Raw genomic sequence first — 21,889 nt, 5'->3', positions numbered from 1 at the left:
GCCCACCCCCCTCCCAGGAGAAATGAGTATAGAGGTACTTGTACCCCTTACCCATTTCCTTTAAGAGTTAAAAGTAAATAAACACAAACACTTAGAAAAAGTATTGTAATTGAACAAAAAACATAACCACGAAAAACAGTCCTTTAATATTCTTAATTAACCATTATACTTACCTGTCCCTTTAAATAAATGATCCCTCGCAATAGCCTCGGAAATGTTCTATCAGTTAAAATGTAACAAAGTTATTACAATGTAACAACTTTGTTACATTGTAACTACGCCGCACCCGACGTCACTCGCCGCTCAGCCGCCGCACGGACCCGACAGAGCTCTGAGCTATATAGCTCAGAGCTCTCTAAGCATCTTTGTATTTGGGCTCCAAGGAGCCCCATTGGTCCTTAGCAGACCAATGGGTTTCCTTCTGATTTGAAGGAACCCCATTGGTCTGCTAAGGACCAATGGGGCTCCTTGGAGCCCAAATACAAAGATGCTTAGAGAGCTCTGAGCTATATAGCTCAGAGCTCTGTCGGGTCCGGACTCCGTGCAGGATGCTAAGTCCCCGCCGGCTCCGCTGCCCTCCCCGCCTCTCCCACATGTCACCCACATGTCACCCACATGTGGGTGACAGATGTGGGCGGGGTGGACAGCGGGGGCCGGCGGGGACTTAGCGTCCTGCACGGACGCGTAAGTGTATGCTGCGGCGGCTGAGCGGCGAGTGACGTCGGGTGCGGCGTAGTTACAATGTAACAAAGTTGTTACATTGTAATAACTTTGTTACATTGTAACTGATAGAACATTTCTGAGGATATTGCGAGGGATCATTTATTTAAAGGGACAGGTAAGTATTAATGGTTAATTAAGAATATTAAAGGACTTTTTTCGTGGTTATGTTTTTTGTTCAATTAAAATACTTTTTCTAAGTGTTTGTGTGTTTATTTACTTTTAACTCTTAAAGGAAATGGGTAAGGGGTACAAGTACCTCTATACTCATTTCTCCTGGGAGGGGGGGTGGGCATCTGGGGGACCCCTTTTTAAAGGGGACTCCCAGATTCCACCATGAACCCCCCCCCCCCCCCCAGGAAATCGCGGCCTCCACCTCCACTGCCCATCGGAGGTGGAGAAGAGCCCCTTGTCCTTGGATTGGACAAGGGCTCGGAGGGGGAGGGGAAAGCTTGGCTGCCCCTCCCCTTCCGAGACCCCCCAATCCATGGACCATGCGGGCTGGTATAGTCAGGGTGCGGAGCCCCACGCGGCCGGTGCTCCGCATTCTGGCTATCCCAGCCTGCATGGGGGACAAGGGGTTAAAGAGGTCTGGGAGGGGGGACCCCACGTCGTTTTTTTTTTTTATATTTCCCACACTCAGAACGAAGTAAGTAAAACTCTTCCCACTTGGGGGGATCTATGAAAATAATACACTATTGTTACTTGTGCAAAAAAAAAACTGACATTTTCCGCATTTAAAAGACATTTTTGACCTTGAAACTTAAAAATCGATTTTCTCAAAAACTATAAGGTCTTTTTGAAAAAAAATGTGTTCCTCTTATTCCCACTGATTCCCTTAATATACCCTAGGAATTTGATGTTCCTAAACTTTAAGCAGGCTTTGCTATTAACCGTTAAACTCGGCGGGTTTTTAAATGTATACATTTTTACTTTGAAACTTTAACATCGATTTTCTCAAAAACTATAAGGTCTTTTTGAAAAAAAAAATTTCCTCTTATTCCTCCTGATCTCCTTAGTATATTCTCCAAATTTGAGGCTCTTAGCATTTAAGGGGGCTTTGCTATTAACCCTTAAAATCGGCGGCTACCTAACATTGATCCATGCGTCAACTTTTCCGTTTGGGAGCATGGCCATACACATTAATTTCGTAATACCCACTGTAATGCGAAAATTACGCTTACGCGAAATTTCGCGAAATCCTTCTTCATTACGATTATGTACTTACGGCCATAATCGTAATTACACTAATTACGCGAAATTTCGCGAAATCGTAATTACGTCATTACGCTCATCTCTAGCGCTGCCTTCGCAGGGACCCCCGGGTGATCCAGATGCGTTCAAGGGAGGACATCTGGATTACCTTGATGCTTGATCCCCATCTGAAAGGGAAGCTGGGAGACTTAATGACGCCATCCACCACCGAGCAACGCACAAGGGAGTTGAAGGAGGCCCTTGTGCGCAGACTACTGGAAGCATTCCCCCAGCTTTCCACCCCCACTGTAACTGCTCTGCCAAGCCAACAAGAGGTGCCTGCCATTGCCACTAGCAGCACAACAACAACCACCAGCACCAGCAGCAGCAACTGGCGCCCCGGAGACCTGAAGAGCCTAAGCAAGAGCCTGTATGCAGTGCAGCAGCCCAGAACAGAGGTGCCCGCCACAGCATCCACCACCAACCAGCACAGGCAACGACTGACCACCATGGTGTCTGACTATATGGGGTCATCCAGCAGGCTCAATGACACCGACAGCCCCGTGGACCCCTTGGAGTACTGGGTCAAGAGACTGGACATCTGGAGCGAGCTTTCCCAGTACGCCCTGGAACTCCTATCCTGCCCTCCTTCCAGTGTCCTCTCAGAGAGATGCTTTAGTGCGGCCGGTGGCGTGGTCACAGAGAAGCGCTCTCGGCTCTCCCACGCCTCTGTGGACAAACTCACCTTCCTGAAAATCAACCAGGCTTGGGTGGAAGGTGAGTTCCTGGCCCCTATTGTCGGACACAGGGGGACATGAAGTGGCTGCTGCATGTGCTGTTGTTAACTATGCCTGCCTTTATAAAGACAGTTACTACCTGCCTAGTGCCTACCTTGGTTAATTTTTTGGTGTTATGGTACTACTATCAGTAAGTTGCCATGGTCCTCCTTCTGAGCTGCTGAACTGACCGCCCGCTTTGTCCTCCTGACTCAGTCGCTACTACACTCTGCGTTCACACTGCCCGGGTCACTGGGTGCATTTAATTTTTTGGCCAGCACTATGACGCTGTGCTACTACTACTACCACCAGTATGTTGCCATGGTCCTTCTGTGCTGCTGAACTGACCGCCCGCATTGTCCTCCTCCTCCTGACTCAGTCGCTTTCACCAATGTACTCTGTCTGCGTTCACACTGCGCGGGTCACCGGGTGCATTTAATTTTTTGGCCAGCACTATGACGCTGTGCTGCTACTACTACCACCAGTATGTTGGCATGGTCCTTCTGTGCTGCTGCTGCTGCTGAACTGAACGCCCGCTTTGTCCTCCTCCTCCTCCTGACTCAGTCGCTACCACGGTACCACCAATGCACTCTGTCTGCGTTATCACTGCCCGGGTCACCGGGTGCATTTAATTTTTTGGCCAGCACTATGACACTGTGCTACTACTACTACCACCAGTATGTTGGCATGGTCCTTCTGTGCTGCTGCTGCTGAACTGACCGCCCGCATTGTCCTCCTCCTCCTGACTCAGTCGCTTCCCGCTGCTGCACTCTGCGTTCACACTGCCCGGGTCACTGGGTGCATTTAATTTTTTGGCCAGCACTATGACGCTGTGCTGCTACTACTACCACCAGTATGTTGCCATGGTCCTTCTGTGCTGCTGCTGCTGCTGAACTGAACGCCCGCTTTGTCCTCCTCCTGACTCAGTCGCTACCACGGTACCACCAATGCACTCTGTCTGCGTTATCACTGCCCAGGTCACCGGGTGCATTTATTTTTTGGCCAGCACTATGACACTGTGCTACTCCTACTACCACCAGTATGTTGCCATGGTCCTTCTGTTCTGTGCCGCTGAACTGACCGCCCGCATTGTCCTCCTCCTCCTGACTCAATCGCTTCCACCAATGTACTCTGTCTGCGTTCACACTGCCCGGGTCACCGGGTGCATTTAATCTTTTGGCCACCACTATAACGCTGTGCTGCTACTACTACCACCAGTATGTTGCCGTGGTCCTTCTGTGCTGCTGAACTGACCGCCCGCATAGTCCTTCTCCTGACTCAGTCGCTACCACCACTGCACTCTGCGTTCACACTGCCCGTGTCCACTGACAACTCTGCTGCGATGTCATTGCTAATTGCTGCAAAAAAAAAAACAAATTACAAAAACCTCTCTGGGGCCTTTTTGGCGTCAGCCACTCATCCTCCTCCAGTGGTACCTTCGCCGCCAAGTACCATTGGAACTCGCCTTCACCTCTTTGATTGCTTAACGCGTATTTCCCTTTTTAAAACCACGTATTACCAATTAATAGCCCCATTTACAGTGGTGATTTGTCTTTAAAAGCCATTAAAAAAAAAAAAAAATTGGGGGGATTTTTTTATGTTGAAGTTATGTTGCCCCTTATCACCTCTATAATCCATGCAATTTGGGGGATTGTAGCATGTATGGGGGCTTTGTTATTAACGTTAAAAGAAATTCTGCCTCCGGGCGGGAATCCACGCGTGATTACGCCATTCACGGCAGAAAATCCGCGTGGTTGCGTGGACGCGGACGAAAATCCGCATGCGGCGGGGCCGAATGTGGATTTTTTTTTTTTTGCAACCACGCGGATTGCCGAATTCGTGGATGAGGCACATCCGAGCATCCCTGTTTGGTACCTCGCTATATCTGATACTCTATTGCCAAACCCTGCGTGTTTTAGGATTACCGTATCAGTCTCCTGTCTGTGTACCTTATCTGTCTGTGTGTTGACGACCTGGCTTGCCCGACCCGAGAGCTATCTTCCCAGTTAAGAGATAGTTCACATATCTGTTAGTGACACCCCCCCCCCTTGGTGTCACTCACACTCTGGTTCTTCCTATTTCCCAGTCTGGTCACTCCCTTGGGAGTTCTCTGACCATAGGAAGGAACTTGTTCTTTGTGCAGTATCCCTTACTGCCTCATCACCTGCTTGGCAGGTGCGGTCCTCAAAGTATTACTGTTGCACCAAACACTCTTATCGCTCAGGTGTCCAGAGGTTAGTGATATATCTGAGTGTCGGTGATACTGCAGATCATCAATAATCAGATCCTCTCTGTGTTTCACAGATCGTTACAGGCTCCAGCCAAAGGTTGCACTGTAGGAGGGGGCGCAGGCCAGGCAGAGGTGAGAGAGGCTCCAGCCTCAGGGGGCAGTGTAGGGGGGGGCGCAGGGCCAGGCTGAGGCAGAGGTGAGAGAGGCTCCAGCCTCAGGGCGCAGTGTAGGAGGGGGCGCAGGCCAGGCAGAGGTGAGAGAGGCTCCAGCCTCAGGGCGCAGTGTAGGAGGGGGCGCAGAGCCAGGCAGAGACCACAGAAGCTCTAGCCTCAGGGCGCAGTGTAGGAGGGGGCGCAGGCCAGGCAGAGGTGAGAGAGGCTCCAGCCTCAGGGGGCAGTGTAGGGGGGGCGCAGGGCCAGGCTGAGGCAGAGGTGAGAGAGGCTCCAGCCTCAGGGCGCAGTGTAGGGGGGGGCGCAGGCCGGGCAGAGGTGAGAGAGGCCCCAGCCTCAGGGCGCAGTGTAGGAGGGGGTGCAGGCCGGGCAGAGGTGAGAGAGGCTCCAGCCTCAGGGCGCAGTGTAGGAGGGGGCGCAGAGCCAGGCAGAGACCACAGAAGCTCTAGCCTCAGGGCGCAGTGTAGGAGGGGGCGCAGGCCAGGCAGAGGTGAGAGAGGCTCCAGCCTCAGGGGGCAGTGTAGGGGGGGCGCAGGGCCAGGCTGAGGCAGAGGTGAGAGAGGCTCCAGCCTCAGGGCGCAGTGTAGGAGGGGGCGCAGGCCAGGCAGAGGTGAGAGAGGCTCCAGCCTCAGGGCGCAGTGTAGGGGGGGGCGCAGGGCCAGGCTGAGGCAGAGGTGAGAGAGGCTCCAGCCTCAGGGCGCAGTGTAGGAGGGGGCGCAGAGCCAGGCAGAGACCACAGAAGCTCTAGCCTCAGGGCGCAGTGTAGGAGGGGGTGCAGGCCGGGCAGAGGTGAGAGAGGCTCCAGCCTCAGGGCGCGGTGTAGGGGGGGGGGCACAAGGCCAGGCAGAGGCTAGAGAGGCTTCAGCCAAAGGGTGCACTGTAGGAGGGGGCGCAGGCCCAGGCTGAGGCAGAGGTGAGAGAGGCCCCAGCCTCAGGGCGCAGTGTAGGAGGGGGCGCAGGCCAGGCAGAGGTGAGAGAGGCTCCAGCCTCAGGGCGCAGTGTAGGAGGGGGCGCAGAGCCAGGCAGAGACCACAGAAGCTCTAGCCTCAGGGCACAGTGTAGGAGGGGGCGCAGGCCAGGCAGAGGTGAGAGAGGCTCCAGCCTCAGGGGGCAGTGTAGGGGGGGGCGCAGGGCCAGGCTGAGGCAGAGGTGAGAGAGGCTCCAGCCTCAGGGCGCAGTGTAGGGGGGGGCGCAGGCCGGGCAGAGGTGAGAGAGGCCCCAGCCTCAGGGCGCAGTGTAGGAGGGGGTGCAGGCCGGGCAGAGGTGAGAGAGGCTCCAGCCTCAGGGCGCAGTGTAGGAGGGGGCGCAGAGCCAGGCAGAGACCACAGAAGCTCTAGCCTCAGGGCGCAGTGTAGGAGGGGGCGCAGGCCAGGCAGAGGTGAGAGAGGCTCCAGCCTCAGGGGGCAGTGTAGGGGGGGGCGCAGGGCCAGGCTGAGGCAGAGGTGAGAGAGGCTCCAGCCTCAGGGCGCAGTGTAGGAGGGGGCGCAGGCCAGGCAGAGGTGAGAGAGGCTCCAGCCTCAGGGCGCAGTGTAGGGGGGGGCGCAGGGCCAGGCTGAGGCAGAGGTGAGAGAGGCTCCAGCCTCAGGGCGCAGTGTAGGAGGGGGCGCAGAGCCAGGCAGAGACCACAGAAGCTCTAGCCTCAGGGCGCAGTGTAGGAGGGGGTGCAGGCCGGGCAGAGGTGAGAGAGGCTCCAGCCTCAGGGCGCAGTGTAGGGGGGGGGGGCACAGGGCCAGGCAGAGGCTAGAGAGGCTTCAGCCAAAGGGTGCACTGTAGGAGGGGGCGCAGGGCCAGGCTGAGGCAGAGGTGAGAGAGGCCCCAGCCTCAGGGCGCAGTGTAGGAGGGGGCGCAGGGCCAGGCAGAGGCTAGAGAGGCTTCAGCCAAAGGGCGCAGTGTAGGAGGGGGTGCAGGGCCAGGCTGAGGCAGAGGTAAGAGAGGCTCCAGCCTCAGGGTGCAGTGTAGGGGGGGGCGCAGGGCCAGGCTGAGGCAGAGGTGAGAGAGGCTCCAGCCTAAGGGCGCAGTGTAGGGGGGGGCGCAGGGCCAGGCAGAGGCTAGAGAGGCTTCAGCCTAAGGGTGCAGTGTAGGAGGGGGCGCAGGGCCAGGCTGAGGCAGAGGTGAGAGAGGCTCCAGCCTCAGGGGGCAGTGTAGGGGGGGGCGCAGGCCGGGCAGAGGCTAGAGAGGCTTCAGCCTAAGGGTGCAGTGTAGGAGGGGGCGCAGGGCCAGGCCGGGCAGAGGTGAGAGAGGTCAGGGTGCAGTGTAGGGGGGGGCGCAGAGCCAGACAGAGACCACAGAAGCTCTAGCCTCAGGGCGCAGTGTAGGGGGGGGGGTGCAGGCCGGGCAGAGGTGAGAGAGGCTCCAGCCTAAGGGCGCAGTGTAGGGGGGGGCGCAGTGTAGGGGGGGGCGCAGGCCGGGCAGAGGTGAGAGAGGCTCCAGCCTAAGGGCGCAGTGTAGGGGGGGCGCAGGGCCAGGCAGAGGCAGAGGTGAGAGAGGCACCAGCCTCAGGGTGCAGTGTAAAAGGGGGCGCAGAGCCAGGCAGAGACCACAGAAGTTTTGGCCTCAGGGCGCAGTGTAGGAGGGGGCGCAGGGCGGGGCAGAGGTGAGAGAGGCTCCAGCCTCAGGGCGCAGTGTAGGAGGGGGCGCAGGGCGGGCAGAGGTGAGAGAGGCTCCAGCCTCAGGCCGCAGTGTAGGAGGGGGTGCAGGCCGGGCAGAGGTGAGAGAGGCTCCAGCCTCAGGGAGCAGTGTAGGGGGGGGCACAGGGCCAGGCAGAGGCTAGAGAGGCTTCAGCCAAAGGGCGCAGTGTAGGAGGTGCACGCAACTCACTCAGCTATCATTCCCCTATTGTGTTTGAAGCAGAGAGAAATAAGAAAAGTGGATACATAGCAGTGACTGCAAGCCAGACAACCAAATCCAAATCCAAATCCAAAAAGCTTTATTGGCAGGACCAAATACATTTAGCATTGCCAAAGCAAAACAAGACAAAATATTAACATGGGGGGGGGGGGGTTGTGGGAATAGGGAAGGATATAGGGAGTTGGGGTATATAGTCCATAGGTGTGTGGATGATGTAAGGGGCAGCATGGGGGACTGGGATATACAGTCCATAGGGGGGTATTGGGGGGGAATACAGTCCGTGTGGTATCATGTTCCTCTCAGTTGGTGGCAGGCTGTGACATATCGGGCAGCTATTTGCACGGTTGTTTCCTCCTCCCCCAGTAGGATGTAGAGTTTCCGCTCCTCATCTGTGGAGGTAAAATCCTGGATGTGGGCGGAGAGTCTCTGGAAGTGGGCGGTCCTCACAGGTGCGTATTTGCTGCAGTGTAGCAGGAAGTGGGCCTCATCCTCCAAGACCTCCTGGTCGCATTGTCTGCACAGTCTCTCCTCCCGGGGCTTCCATGTCTGTCTGTGCCGCCCTGTCTCTATCTCCAGGCTGTGGGCACTCAGACGGTACAGGCTCAAGACCTGTCTGTCTTTGTGGTGATGTAGCCTCCCCAGATATGGAGCCATTGTGTACTCCCTCTGTAGTGATTGATAGACAGCGAGTTTCTTGGAATTCTTTATATCACTTCTCCATTCCTCTATGTATCGTTCCTTGCAGCTTTCTATAGTCTGTTTTATTTGGGCTTTTGTCAGCCTGTGTTGGTGGCCTTGGCTGGGCTGGCTGCTGATGCTTTGCTTGAGAGCGCGTGGTATGGCCTCGCCCCCCTGGCTCAGTGAGGCTTTATGGTGGTAAGTGCTGGGGTTGCTGCTCTGTATATGTGCCCAGTATGAGAGCGCCCTCTGCTGGATAGTCAGCAATAGTGGTATGGCCTCGCCCCCCTGGCTCAGTGAGGCTTTATGGTGGTAAGTGCTGGGGCTGCTGCTCTGTATATGCGCCCAGTATGAGAGCGCCCTCTGCTGGATAGTCAGCCATAGTGGGAACCTGCCTAGCTCTGCCCGGCAAGCTGAGTTTGAAGTGCTTCGATGGACTTGGAGGAGATACTTGCAGAACTCTAGATGGAAGATTTCTGTTGGGCTGGAGTCCCATTTTGATTGGTCAGGGTAGGTGACCGGGCCCCATACCTCACTGCTATAGAGCAGGATTGGGGTGATGATGCTGTCGAATATCTTTGCCCACACTCTCACTGGTGGTTTTAGGTGGTAAAGCTGTCTTCTGATGGCATAAAATGTTCTGCGGGCTTTGTCTTTCAGGGCCTGTACTGCTGGTTTAAAGCTCCCTGATTGGTTGATCTCCAGCCCCAGGTAGGTGTAGCTGTTAGTGGACATCAGTGGGGAGCCATTTAATATAAATGAGGAGGTAGGGGTTTTATTTCCATTCTTCCTCTGGAACACCATCACTTTTGTCTTCTTTGGGTTGATGGGCAGTGCCCATGTGGTACAGAAAGTCTCCAATACTGACAGGCTGTCCTGTAGTCCTTTCTCTGTTGGGGAGAGCAGCACAAGGTCATCTGCATACAGCAGGAACTTCACCTCACGGTCATGCAGGAGGAGGCCTGGAGCTGGGAAGGATTCCAGGGCTACAGCCAGTTGGTTAATGTATATGTTAAAGAGTGTTGGGCTCAGACTGCAGCCCTGCCTGACTCCTCGACCCTGCTTGAAGAACGCACTTCTCTTCCCATCTACTTTCACACTGCATTGGTTCCCAGTATATGAACTCTTGATGACATCATAGGTTTTTCCTCCTATTCCACTCTCTAGGAGTTTTAGGAAAAGGCCTGGGTGCCACACTGAGTCAAACGCCTTCTTAAAATCAACAAAGCAAGCGTGTATTTTGCCGCGTGAGCTGTGGACATGGGTCTTGATGAGGCTGTGCAGTGTGTAGATGTGGTCGGTTGTGCGGTGGTTTGGCATGAACCCGGCTTGGCTTTTGCTGAGTACGTCCTGCTGTGTGAGGAAGGAGAGGATCCTCTTATTGATGATGCTGTTAAACAGTTTCCCCAGTGTGCTGCTGACACAGATTCCTCTGTAGTTTGCTGGATCATATCTGTCTCCATTCTTGTAGATGGGTGTTATGAGGCCTTCACTCCAGGCCTGAGGAAAGGAGCCCGCCCTCAGGATAAGGTTGAATAGTCTTGCGAGTGCCTCATGTATGTCCGGGGGGCTGTATTTGATCATCTCTGGCAGGATGCCATCGGTACCGCTAGCCTTCTTACATTTTATCAGCTTTGTTCTTTCTCTTATTTCCTGCACCGTGATTGGTGTATCCAGAGGGTTTTGAAAGTCCTTGATTGTCTCCTCCATGTCCTTCAGTTTTGCGGCTATTTGTTTCTGCTCCAGGGTTTGGGCATTTTCTGGGATGTCTTTGTAGAGGTTCCTGAAGTAGTGGAGCCAGATGTGGCCATTTTGGATATGAAGAGGGCTTTTTTTAGGCTTTGCACCGATATGGTTCCAGGTCTCCCAGAATGAGTTGTCTTGGAGGGAGTCCTCCAGCTGTTGGAGTTTGTGGGAGATGTGGCTCTGTTTTTTCTGCCTGAGGGTGTCTTTGTATTGTCTCTGTAGGTGGTCATGGGTTTCCCTTAGGTCTCGGTTGTTGGGGTCTCTGTGTTTTTGGTTAGAGGCTGCCCTTAGCGAATTACGTAGAGCCTTGCATTCACTGTCAAACCATTTTTGGGACTGTTTATTTGTGGATCTCTTGAAGTTGGTCTGCTTGAGGCCTGCTTGTACTGCCATGGTATGTAGGATGTTACTGAAGTCCTTCACTGCATGGCTGACACCTTGTTGGTTTGGTTCATATGGGTTGTTATAAAAGTTTGTCAGCAGTTCTTGGATTTTGGCAGTTTTGGTCATGTTGGTGTATTCGGTGGCAGACTGTTTGGGCCATTTGAGGGGTGGTGGCAGCTTGTAGAGACCGGTCTGATGAGGCTGCTGTGTGGTTGGTTTGTCAGTGGATTTCAGGTACAGCAGGATTTGGCTGTGGTCTGACAGGTGTGTTTCAGGGGTGACTATGAGGGCATTGATGTTTATGGGATCTGTGTCTGTGACAGCATAATCTACCACACTGCAGCCTACGTGTGAGTTCATAGTGAATCTCCCAAGAGAGTCACCCCTGGTTCGCCCATTCATTGTGTATAGGCCAAGGCTCCGACACAGGTTCAACAGGGCTTTCCCGCTTTTGTTTACTGTCTTGTCATAGCTGTTTCTTGCTGTCTGCATTGGTTCCTGGTAGTAGCTCTCTCCTCCAAGTATGTATGCGTTTCCCTCAGAGGTCAGATAGTCCTTCTCTGTGCCTGTTCTCGCATTGAGGTCTCCATAGATGAGTACTCTGCCCTGAGACTGGAAGTGGCTGGCTTCTCTTTGTAGGACCTCATAGATGTCAGGTTTGTAGTAAGGGGACTCTGTTGGGGGGATATATGCTGCACACAGGTACATGTCAGACTGAGAGGTGAGGATGGAGCTGTTTATTTTGATCCAGATGTGGCTGTCTCCTCGTTTGATAGCTTTAATGTGCTCTGTAAGCTCCTCCTTGTACCAGATTAGTATGCCTCCTGAACGACGACCCTGTTTAACGTTCTTGTTTTTCTGTGAAGATACAGAGAATTCCCTGTATCCCATGGGTGCAAGAGATTCATCCTCTGCCCGGGTCCATGTCTCCAGGAGGATTTGAATATCAATGTTTTCAAGTCTCTTTTTAAAGTCTGGATCATTTGTTTTGCATCCAAAAGCTGAGGCATTCAGCCCTTGAATGTTCCAGCTACTGATAATGAGTGATGTCATTTTAGGTCTGTATACCTTGTAATGAGCAGGGATTGTCATAGGACTCAATATTATCGGGGTGTCGCATCAGTATACTACATAAAGTGCTACACAAAGTCCTGATTTCCGCCGTGTTTCTGTCCTCCCTTGTTCCGTGTTGCCATTGTGGGTCAGGCGGTTTCCTCCGCATTTGTTGTGTTTGTGGCGGCTCTCTTTGGTAACGCTTTATTGGAGTTTGCCATCTGTGTGTTGGTTTAGGTCTATCTTGGGGTCTCTGAGGTCTATCAAGTACCATGTCCTTAAACTCCTTTGCAAGGAGGCTGACTCCTTGTTTGCTAAGGTGCTTGTTGTTGTACAGGTGGTGAGCTGAGATTGTAGGGTGCTGTGCCAGTTGTATGCCTGGTGAGGATCTGAGACTGGAGGTCAGCTTTGCATTGATTTGTTGGATTGTCTGGTGAGAGATATCTTTTCTTGGGAGCAGGGAAGAGAGGATAATCTTTGTATTGGGGAATTTCAGCTGTGTCCTTTTTGCAATTTGTGACAGTTTGTCTGTGATGGTTTCTTGGTCTATGGTGTTTTGTTTAATGTCATTGGTCCCGGTGTGCAGGATGAGATGTTTTGGGTCAGTGAAATGAGGCTCATTAATGACCCCTGCTACTTGTTCAATAGTTGAGCAGGTGATTTTAATGACATTCTTCCCTGGAAAGAGTCTCTTTATGTCCAGGTATGTCCCATTAGAGTCTATAATCAGCACAATGTCAGGACTGCGAGGTCTATAGGAGCCATTTGCTTGGTGTTTAGGCTTAAGCTCTGGAGTGTTGGGTGGGGCAGTCTTGGCAGCATTTGGGGAGGGGTCTGGCTGGCAGTGACTGGGCTCTGGAGTGTTGGGTGGGGCAGTCTTGGCAGCATTTGGGGAGGGGTCTGGCTGGCAGTGGCTGGGCTCTGAGGTGTTGGGTGGGCATGTGTTGGTAGCATTTGGGGAGGGGTCTGGCTGGCTGTGGTGATCTTTGGTGTTTACTGTATCTTGTGTGTGGTGTACAGTGCAGTCCTCAATCAGCGCACGACTTGTGCGAACCTTTGTACATTTTGTTGTCACCTCTTCTTTTGGCTGATTTAATATCTGTATTTTCCGGATCTCCTCCTTAAGCTGTGAATTCTCCTCCTGCAGTTGTTGAAGAGATGCTTTGATTTCACACAGGGCTTCCGTGTGCTCAGATTTCAGCCTGGCTAGTTCTTCTCTCAGTTGGTCATTTGCATTTTTCACACCTTGGCTTCTTTGATATTGTTCTCTGAAGAGGGTGAAGTCCATCTCTAGATTAGACAAACAATCTCTGAGGGTCTCCAGGGAGGGGTGTGATTGAGAGTCTCTGGGGGGCAGTTTTTCTCCCTGTTTTGTAGTTTGAGCCTCACATTTTTGTGTAGCAGGGTTATTTATGGTTTTATAGTTTTCTGCTTTCTCTCTGATATGGGGAAATAGCTTCTCAAATCCCTCCAGTCTGCATTTAGCACCTTGGATCAAGATGGTTCCACTGTTATAAACACTGATGGTTAATGCTGTCTGCTGGGGGGAGTCATCATCCTGAGTTCTTATTTGCCTGCCTGTGTCCCCATCCTGGTTGATGTCCACAATTGTAATATCTTTGTAGTGTTCACATATTGCCTTGTGCCATGCGAGGATATGTTCTGTATATAATATTAAATTAGTTATGCTCCCTAGTTTGTTATAATCTGCACATAGAGTTTCTGTATTGTCTTTCAGTATTGCCTTCTTAATTGCCTTCCTTTGATCTTTGTTTGTTCCTTGTGGATATGTTATCCTTAGGATTCCTGACCTCCTGCTGGCTCTGCCTTCTGTCTCTGAGGCTTCAGTCTTGTCTATGCTGCTTTGCCTTTCCATTATCACAGTACTTTTCTTATTTTATATCTTTGTCTTTCTATTATAATGTATTGACAAGTTTATGCAGTTTATGCAGCTGTATGGCAGAAAGCCCTTACCTTGGAGAGGGCTTGTGTTCTGTTCCTCTGGATTTCTGTTTTTTTCTCTGAGGGCAGGGCAGGGGTCTCTTCAGCAGTCTGCTTGTTGTTACTCCATAAGCTTGTTTCTTTTATTTTGTCTGGATGTCCTTGTTTAAAATTGTTTAGTCCATGTCTTTAGTTTTTCATTCTGTCTGTATGTCTGTTCCTTGCTTTTGTGATGTCCTTCAATTTGCTCATTACAAGGTATAAGTTGTATAGAATCAGGAGCTCATCTTCAGTGCTGCTTACTCTCCCTCTCCCTCTCCCTTATGGTGTGGGGTGCTGTGAGGAGCCTCTTAGTGTAATAGCAATCAAGGTGTGATGGCTGGGGTGGGAGGGATGGAGGGGCGCACTTTGGTGTCTCAGCCTTGGGTGCTCGAGGACCTTGTCCCGGGCTCTGACCTAAGGACATGGTGATTGAGATGGAACGGCCACATAGGGCACTTAGGCCCCCAACACGATGTGATTTGTTACTTGACCAGTTTCACGCTTAAGGAGGAAATTATTAGGCAAGCTCGCACACAGGATGAGATTTAATTCAAACATGCGGAAGTTAAACTTTTGCACGACCTATCTGCTATAACTCTCCAGAATCGAAAAGCATTAAAGACACTCTTTAATGAGAATAAATCTCGCTTCAGAGCTTATATTCAGCAGGGGCATGTGTGCCCCTGCTAAAACGCCGCTATCCCGCGGCTGAACGGGGGTCCCTTACCCCCCAAATCCCCCCCCTGCAAAATCAACGACCAACTTGGTCGTAGATTTTGCTGCTGTTGAGGCAGGGCTAACGGCTGCAGCCCTGCCTCTCAGCGCCGTCTATCAGCGGCGCATCGCCGCCTCTCAGCGAAGGAAGACTGAGAGGGGCGGTGGAGAGGCGGAGATACGCGCTGACAGATGCCGCGTGTGAGGCAGGGCTGCGTGTATTAGCCCTGCCTCAAACAGGAAGAGATCCCCGTGAGTAGACGAGGGGATTTGGGGGGTAAGGGACAGCCGTTTAGCCGCGGGATAGTGGCGTTTTAGCAGGGGCACACATGCCTCTGCTGAATATAAGAGCTGAAGCGAGTTTTATACTCGCTTCAGTCTCTCTTTAAAACCTCTGTTACAGCTGCTAAGAGACTGCAATATTCAATGGCGCTTCCCATTTAGCCTGCAAGCCACTAAACGGTCAATCACAGCTACTTTAATGGTCTGCAGATACCCCCAGTATCAATTGCCTGACTGGTGTGAGTCAGGTAGTATGGAGGCTCCGCCCACAGAAATGCCACAATAGAAACTCTACCCAGGATTGGCTCCATGCGCCACATGGCAATAGAAGGCTACACCTCAGCGCAGAAACTGGTGAGAAGAGCGGTAGGCCTGGGTTTGATTCCTGGCCAATGTATGTGAGTTGGCTTTTGACATCCTACAATTCCCTAAGCAAGCTCATTTTTCTCTTGGATATATCATAATGGTTCATGCTAGGCTGGCTTCAGCATGTAGCATTGTAGTGTGTTGTGTTGGTGGTATAATGGTTAGGATAGCAGCCTTCCGAGCACTAGACCTGGGTTCAATTCCTGGGCCTGGCCAATGTATGTGAGTTGGCTTTTGACATACTACAAATCCCTAAGCAAGCTCATTTTTCTCTTGGATATATCATAATGGTACATGCTAGGCTGGCTTCAGCATGTAGTGTTGGTGGTGGTATAGTGGGGAGGAGAGCTGCCTACCAAGCACTAGACCTGGGTTCAATTCCCGGCCAAGGTATGTAAGCTGGCTTTTGAAATCCTACAATTCCCTGGAAGACAAGACCCTCCTCCTCCAGGGAGTCTGTCAAGTAGAAATTGTTCTTATTAGGTTGAAATCAGTTCGGAGGGGGGGAATTAGCATTCCGTAAAATTCAGCGGAATTTCATATTTTTCCACGGGAATTCCGCCATAGTGATATAGCAATTCCGTTCCATCACAACGGAACGGAATCATCAAATTCCGGCCGGAAATCACGGAATTTTTAATTCCGCGGAATCCAGCGACCATCCCTACAAAGATCGCTCCCTGTCCCTCATGGGTGTGTACATAGTAACCAAAGTGATGTCTCTAATATTAAGACTACCCAGCAGGAAGACAAACCTACCGTTAGGGTCTAACAGATGTTTAGAAATCTGCAGGTCGCAAGACTGATGTAGGAGGATTGACATACCTTTGATTTTACCACCAGGTGAGACAGCATGGTATCCCATGGTATAATATTATTTGTCTGGAAATCGAGGGTATGGGAGACAGAGAAGTGGGTCTCCAAAATCATAGCAATGGTAACTTTGTCCTTCTGCAGTAGTTGCAGCAGTGCTGTCCTGCATTGCGGAGTGTTGAGCCTTATTATAGGAGACAATATTCCAGGAAGTTACCTGCTCTCCCTGCTCCCCCCCCCCCCCGAATGTAAATCCATAATACCACCATGTGGCAGCCCTGAGATAGTAGAGGATAGAAGAAGAAGAAAAAGTATAGAAAAAGAAAAGCAGAAGAGTAGCTCATTTGTGTCAGGCTGGGTTCACATATGACATGGCGTGAAATGTATTTTTTTTTTTTGGGGCATATGGGTTGCATTTCTTTGTGCGTTTTTTGGTGCGTTTGTTTACTGCAGTTGCATTTTTGATGCGTTTTGCGTGCGTTTGTACGCATTTGCGGTTCGTTAATAGAAAACGCATATGGGTTTTGTATGCATGTTTCATGCATTTTTCTATTGCGTTTTATGCAAATAACTAGGAACACAACAGAAAGAGGAAATGCATCACTAAACAATTTTTTTAAGCTAAAACGCATTAAAAAAGCATGAAAAATGCATGAAAAACGCATACCATTGCGTTCCAATTGAATTTCATTATGTGCGTTTTGGCAGCTATCCTGCATATTATGCAACACTGCCAGCGTTTGCGGAACGCTTACTGTAAAAACGTATCTAAAATCCATATGCGTTTTTTACATGCGTTTTTCCTGTGGCCCATAGACTTCCATTAGCGGCAAAAAGTGCACCATTTCCCACTCCACAAGCGTTTCTGCCATGTGTGCACACGGCCTCAGCCCTAACCCTAACCCAGCCCCACTCTCTTACCAAGTCTACTACTCGACAGACTCCCTTCCTCCCTCCCTCCTGTCTTGTCTTCCAGGGAATTGTAGGATTTCAAAAGCCAGCTTACATACCTTGCCCGGGAATCTAACCCAGGTCTAGTGCTTGGTAGGCAGCTCTCCTCCCCACTATACCACCACCAACACTACATGCTGAAGCCAGCCTAGCATGAACCATTATGATATATCCAAGAGAAAAATGAGCTTGCTTAGGGAATTGTAGGATTTCAAAAACCAACTCACATACATTGGCCAGGCCCAGGAATTGAACCCAGGTCTAGTGCTCGGTAGGCTGCTATCCTAACCATTATACCACCAACACTACACACTGCAGTGCTACATGCTGAAGCCAGCCTAGCATGTACCATTATGATATATCCAAGAGAAAAATGAGCTTGCTTAGGGAATTGTAGGATTTCAAAAGCCAACTCACATACATTGGCCAGAAATCGAACCCAGGCCTACCGCTCTGTAGGCTGCTATCCTAACCATTCTACCACCAACACAACACACTACAATGCTGCATGCTGATGGGAGGACTCGAGGAGAGGTTCAGGGGGATTTTCTAATCATGGCTCGGTTTTTCTTGGTCTGCGTTTTCCAACCTGTAAGCTGAGACAGTACAGCTGGAAGCTCAATCCTGAGTTACTGGAGGAGGTTGAAATAACTACCCGAATCACTCGGACCCTAAATCATTACATGAGACATAATACGGAATCAGAGGCGTCCCCTTTATCTGTATGGGAGACCCATAAAACAGTGGTTAGGGGTGAATTCATCAAGTGGGGAGCTAAGAAAAAGAGGAAAAATTGCTAAATTAGAGGCGGCACACAAAATAGATCATAAAGAGGAAACCCTTAGCGAACTTAGGGCTTGATTCACTAACCGGCGCTAAGCCGGTTAGTGTGCCCTAAGTGTTAGTGTGTGAAAATCATGGCGTTAAGTGGTTTGCGCCCACACAGTTGCAATAATCCCGCTCACTGCGCGCTCAGCGTGGATAATAATGCGTATTGCTGGCCCTTAAAAGTCGCACCCGATGCGATTAAAATGACGCTTAAAATGGGCACAAGATGCGTCATTTTCGTCGCATCAGGTACGACTTTTAAGGGCCAGCGGGTGCAACGTTATCATCGCACCGCGCACTAATATCGGTGCACCCGCAGTGCACGGGGCTGCGCGCAAAGTAGGTTTTGCGCATACTAGCGGCCAAAAAGGGCTTTTCACACCAACGCTAACACTTAGCTTAACACTTAGCGCCGGTTAGTGAATCAAGCCCTTAGTGTTTTAAGAGAGGACTTGAGGAAGATTATGGACAGGAAGGCAAGATGTATCCTCCTCCAGTCCGAAAAATCGTTCTATGAGTGGAATAATAGGATTGGATCATTCCTGGCCAGACAACTGAGGGAAAAAAGGGTGAGGCAGGCAATTAAATTGATTACAGAAAGCCCCAGGAAGAGCCATTATATGATGTCAGTGATATTGGAGGCCTTTAGTGTAACGATCGGTGTAGCACAGAGAGGGTCTGATTACCGGTGATCTGCAGTATCACCGAGAATGCAGAATATACCCGATTATAGATGATCTGCAGTATCACCGATAATCAGATATATCTACTAACCTCTGGACACCTGAGTAGTAAGAGTGTTTGGTGTAACAATATACTTCAAGAACGGCACCTCAGGAGAGGGTGCAGGAGCAGTAAGGAGTACTGCCCAGAAGTAAGTTCCTTCCTATGGCCTAGACTCTCCCGGGGGAGGAGCTAGGCTAAGGGTAGGAAGGACAGAGCGTGAGTGACACCAATGAGGGGGTGTCACTAACAGGTCTGGGAACTGCCTCTAACAATAAGGCTAGTTCTCGAGGTCGGACAATCCAGGTCGTTAACACACAGACAGATAAGGTACAGATTCAGGAGACAGATTCGTAATCCAATAGACAGGCAGGGTTCGGCAACGGGTATCAGAGGTATCGAGGTACAGAATCAGAAGGCAGAAGCGGAGTCTTAGGGCGAGTCGGGGTTCGGCAACGGGTATCAGAGGTATCGAGGTACAGAATCAGAAGGCAGAAGCGGAGTCTTAGGGCGAGCCGGGGTTCGGCAACAGCGTATCAGAAATATCGAGGTACAGGATCAGAGTTCACAAGAATAGTCAGGCAAGCAGAAAGTCATAACAGATAATCACAATCAAACTAGTACTTTAGCTATCAACAGAATCTAGCTAAGTGTAGGATTACAGCTCCAGCTGGTCCCGGCACACTTTTGGATCTGACTCAGGTCCTAGTGCTACCACGTAGTGATCGCAACGCCAGACAACCAGCAACTGAACAGCCAGCAGTGTATATACAAAATGATTCACCAGCCCCTCCCTAAGTGCTGGACCAATGAAACGAAGCAGGATTGTCAGCTGACCGGCCTGGTCAGCTGACCCTTTTCTGACTGCCATATAAGTTCTGCCTCTCTGCGCGCACGCGCGCCATTCTGAACCTTGGTGGACTATCAGTCCTAGCCACACCAGTACTGTCTTGCAAAGAGCTTGGAGCTGGCCGCACTGCCCTCAGCACCGGTGGCAGCCTCCCCGCGCTGGGTCAGCCTGTTCGCAACAGGCCCATGCGCGCTAACCGCCGCGTCAGATGCAGCGGTTTTTCCGCGTTCCGCCATGTCACGCGCGGAAAGAGCTGCCTCCTGCTGACTTCTAGCGGTGGCTCTTCCGCGTTTCTTTACATTTAGGCAATATTATTTTAATCTTTACAATCTGCCCCAAGCCAGGAGATGAGCTTCGGATTGAAAAAGAGTCTGCTATCAGTGATTTACTGGATAAGCATGCCTGAAGGCCCTGAATACTTCTATCATTAAAGTGTAACTGTTGGGCATACAATAAAAATCAATTCTTTATTTTTATCCGGTAAACAAATAATAAGGGTGCTAACCAGGCAATCCAAAAGTTACACATCACTATTACTTTTTTTGTTGATAAAAGATCATTCCCCAGTTTACCTGACTCTTATTTGGTACATCTGCTGCACAGAGAAAGTTGCAGGGCATGCTGGGTTGTCTTTTTTTTTGCTTCTTTACTTTCCCCTCAGACATAACTAATGCAGCCTGATTGGCTGAAGCCTCTTTCCCTCCTGTTTTCTCCTCCCACACCTCTGTTCCTCTCTGATTGGCCAATATGTCTTGTGCTGAAACAATGCATTCTCAATTACAGAGCTGGGTGGGAGTGCCTGAAGACAGGTAGGAGGATGGACAATGCATACACAATCAGGCAGAGGAGAGGGAGGAAATGACATCAGGTTTGGCTTCAAGATAGACACAGTTAAAATGGAGAATCCTAATGTAATGCTTGGGGATATACTTTCTATGTCAGCATGTGTGCTCAAGACTATGTAGCTGGGTAATGGAAGAGGCTACACAGGTGGCCACAGGAGTAATGAACAAGGGAGCAAGATTGCCCAGAGCAACTGCAGCACTGGGCTTCCGATACCGCCTATCACACTAGATGCTATGTGATAAAATACACAACAGATGTAGTCGGTAACAGGCTAGGGTCATACATGTTAGATCAGATGGCAGTGGTACAATGGACTAGGCAGAATTGGAGTCGGTAACAGGCTAAGGTCATACACGTTAGATCAGATGGCTGTGGTACAAAGGACTAGGCGAGAGAATGGTCAGTAAAGCTAAGGTCGTATCTAAGTCAGTCTGGCAGTCGCATTGCAATACATTAATTGAGTAATGAAAGTCGCATTAATATGCAATGGCTGCTTAGTGCGACGCCGCACTAATCCTCAGGCTGAGTAACAAGACAAAATACAGACAGACAGACGGAATGCTTTGCCATTCTAGTCGCTGCCCCAGCGACGGCAAACATTCACACTGATATAGACAAGACAAACAGGTAGGAGCGTAACTAATGGCAACCGCTGCGATAGTTACATCCTCAGGAACAGACTAGCAGGAATACTACCAATCACCAACGTGATGATGGCTGAATCCAAGCTATCAGGATCAGAACGACTTCACCTTATCCCCGCAGATACAGCAAACGTCCAACCAAGAAACAAGGTTAAACAATGCAATATACGATTCACATAAATGACCCAGCAACAACTCAAGGAGCTGAACGCTATGTCGGGCGGGGTCTGAAATGGGAGGCAGACTTTTATGTGGATATCAGCCAATGGATGCAGGTATGCAAATTCCCACACAGCTGAATGGTAATCACTCAATCCTGAGCCAGCTTGATCACAAGCTGCCAGCCGACTGTGAAAAGCTGAGTGCAGAGTGATTGAAAATGACAATGAGACTTATTGCGAATAGAGATGGCCCCAACGGTTTGCCGGCGAACTTGTTCGCGCAAACCTAGCTGGTTCGAGTTTGCGGTGAATTCGATCCGCCCCCTATACTACATCATTGGGCTAAACTTTGACCCTCTACATCACAGTCAGCAGACACATGGCAGTCAATCAGGCTGCACTCCCTCCTGGAGTCCTCCCCACCTTATATAAGGCAGCAGCGTCGGCAATGTTCTCACTCTGTGTGCTGCTGTATTAGTGAGAGAAGGGAGAGACATTGGAGAGATAGGGAGAGCAATAGTTAGGAGGTCTGAAGCAGATGATCTCCTGCTGCTCTCCCCAACAGAAAGGGGCCTACAGGACAGCCTGGCAGTACTGGAGAGTTTCTGCACCACATGGGCACTGCCCATCAACCCAAAGAAGACAAAAGTGATGGTGTTCCAGAGAAAAAATCTAAAAACGCCCACCTCCTCATTTATATTAAATGGCTGCCCACTGGAGACCACAAACAGTTACACCTACCTGGGGCTGGAAATTAACCAAACGGGGAGCTTTAAACCAGCAGTAGAGGCCCTGAAGGAAAAAGCCTGCAGAACGTTTTATGCCATCAGAAGGCAACTTTACCACCTAAAACCACCGGTGAGAGTCTGGGTAAAGATATTCAACAGCATCATCACCCCAATCCTGCTCTATAGCAGTGAGGTATGGGGC

Source organism: Hyperolius riggenbachi, chromosome 7 (genome assembly GCF_040937935.1).
Source record: "Hyperolius riggenbachi isolate aHypRig1 chromosome 7, aHypRig1.pri, whole genome shotgun sequence".
Taxonomy (NCBI): domain Eukaryota; kingdom Metazoa; phylum Chordata; class Amphibia; order Anura; family Hyperoliidae; genus Hyperolius; species Hyperolius riggenbachi.
Note: the sequence above shows the minus strand (reverse complement) of the source record.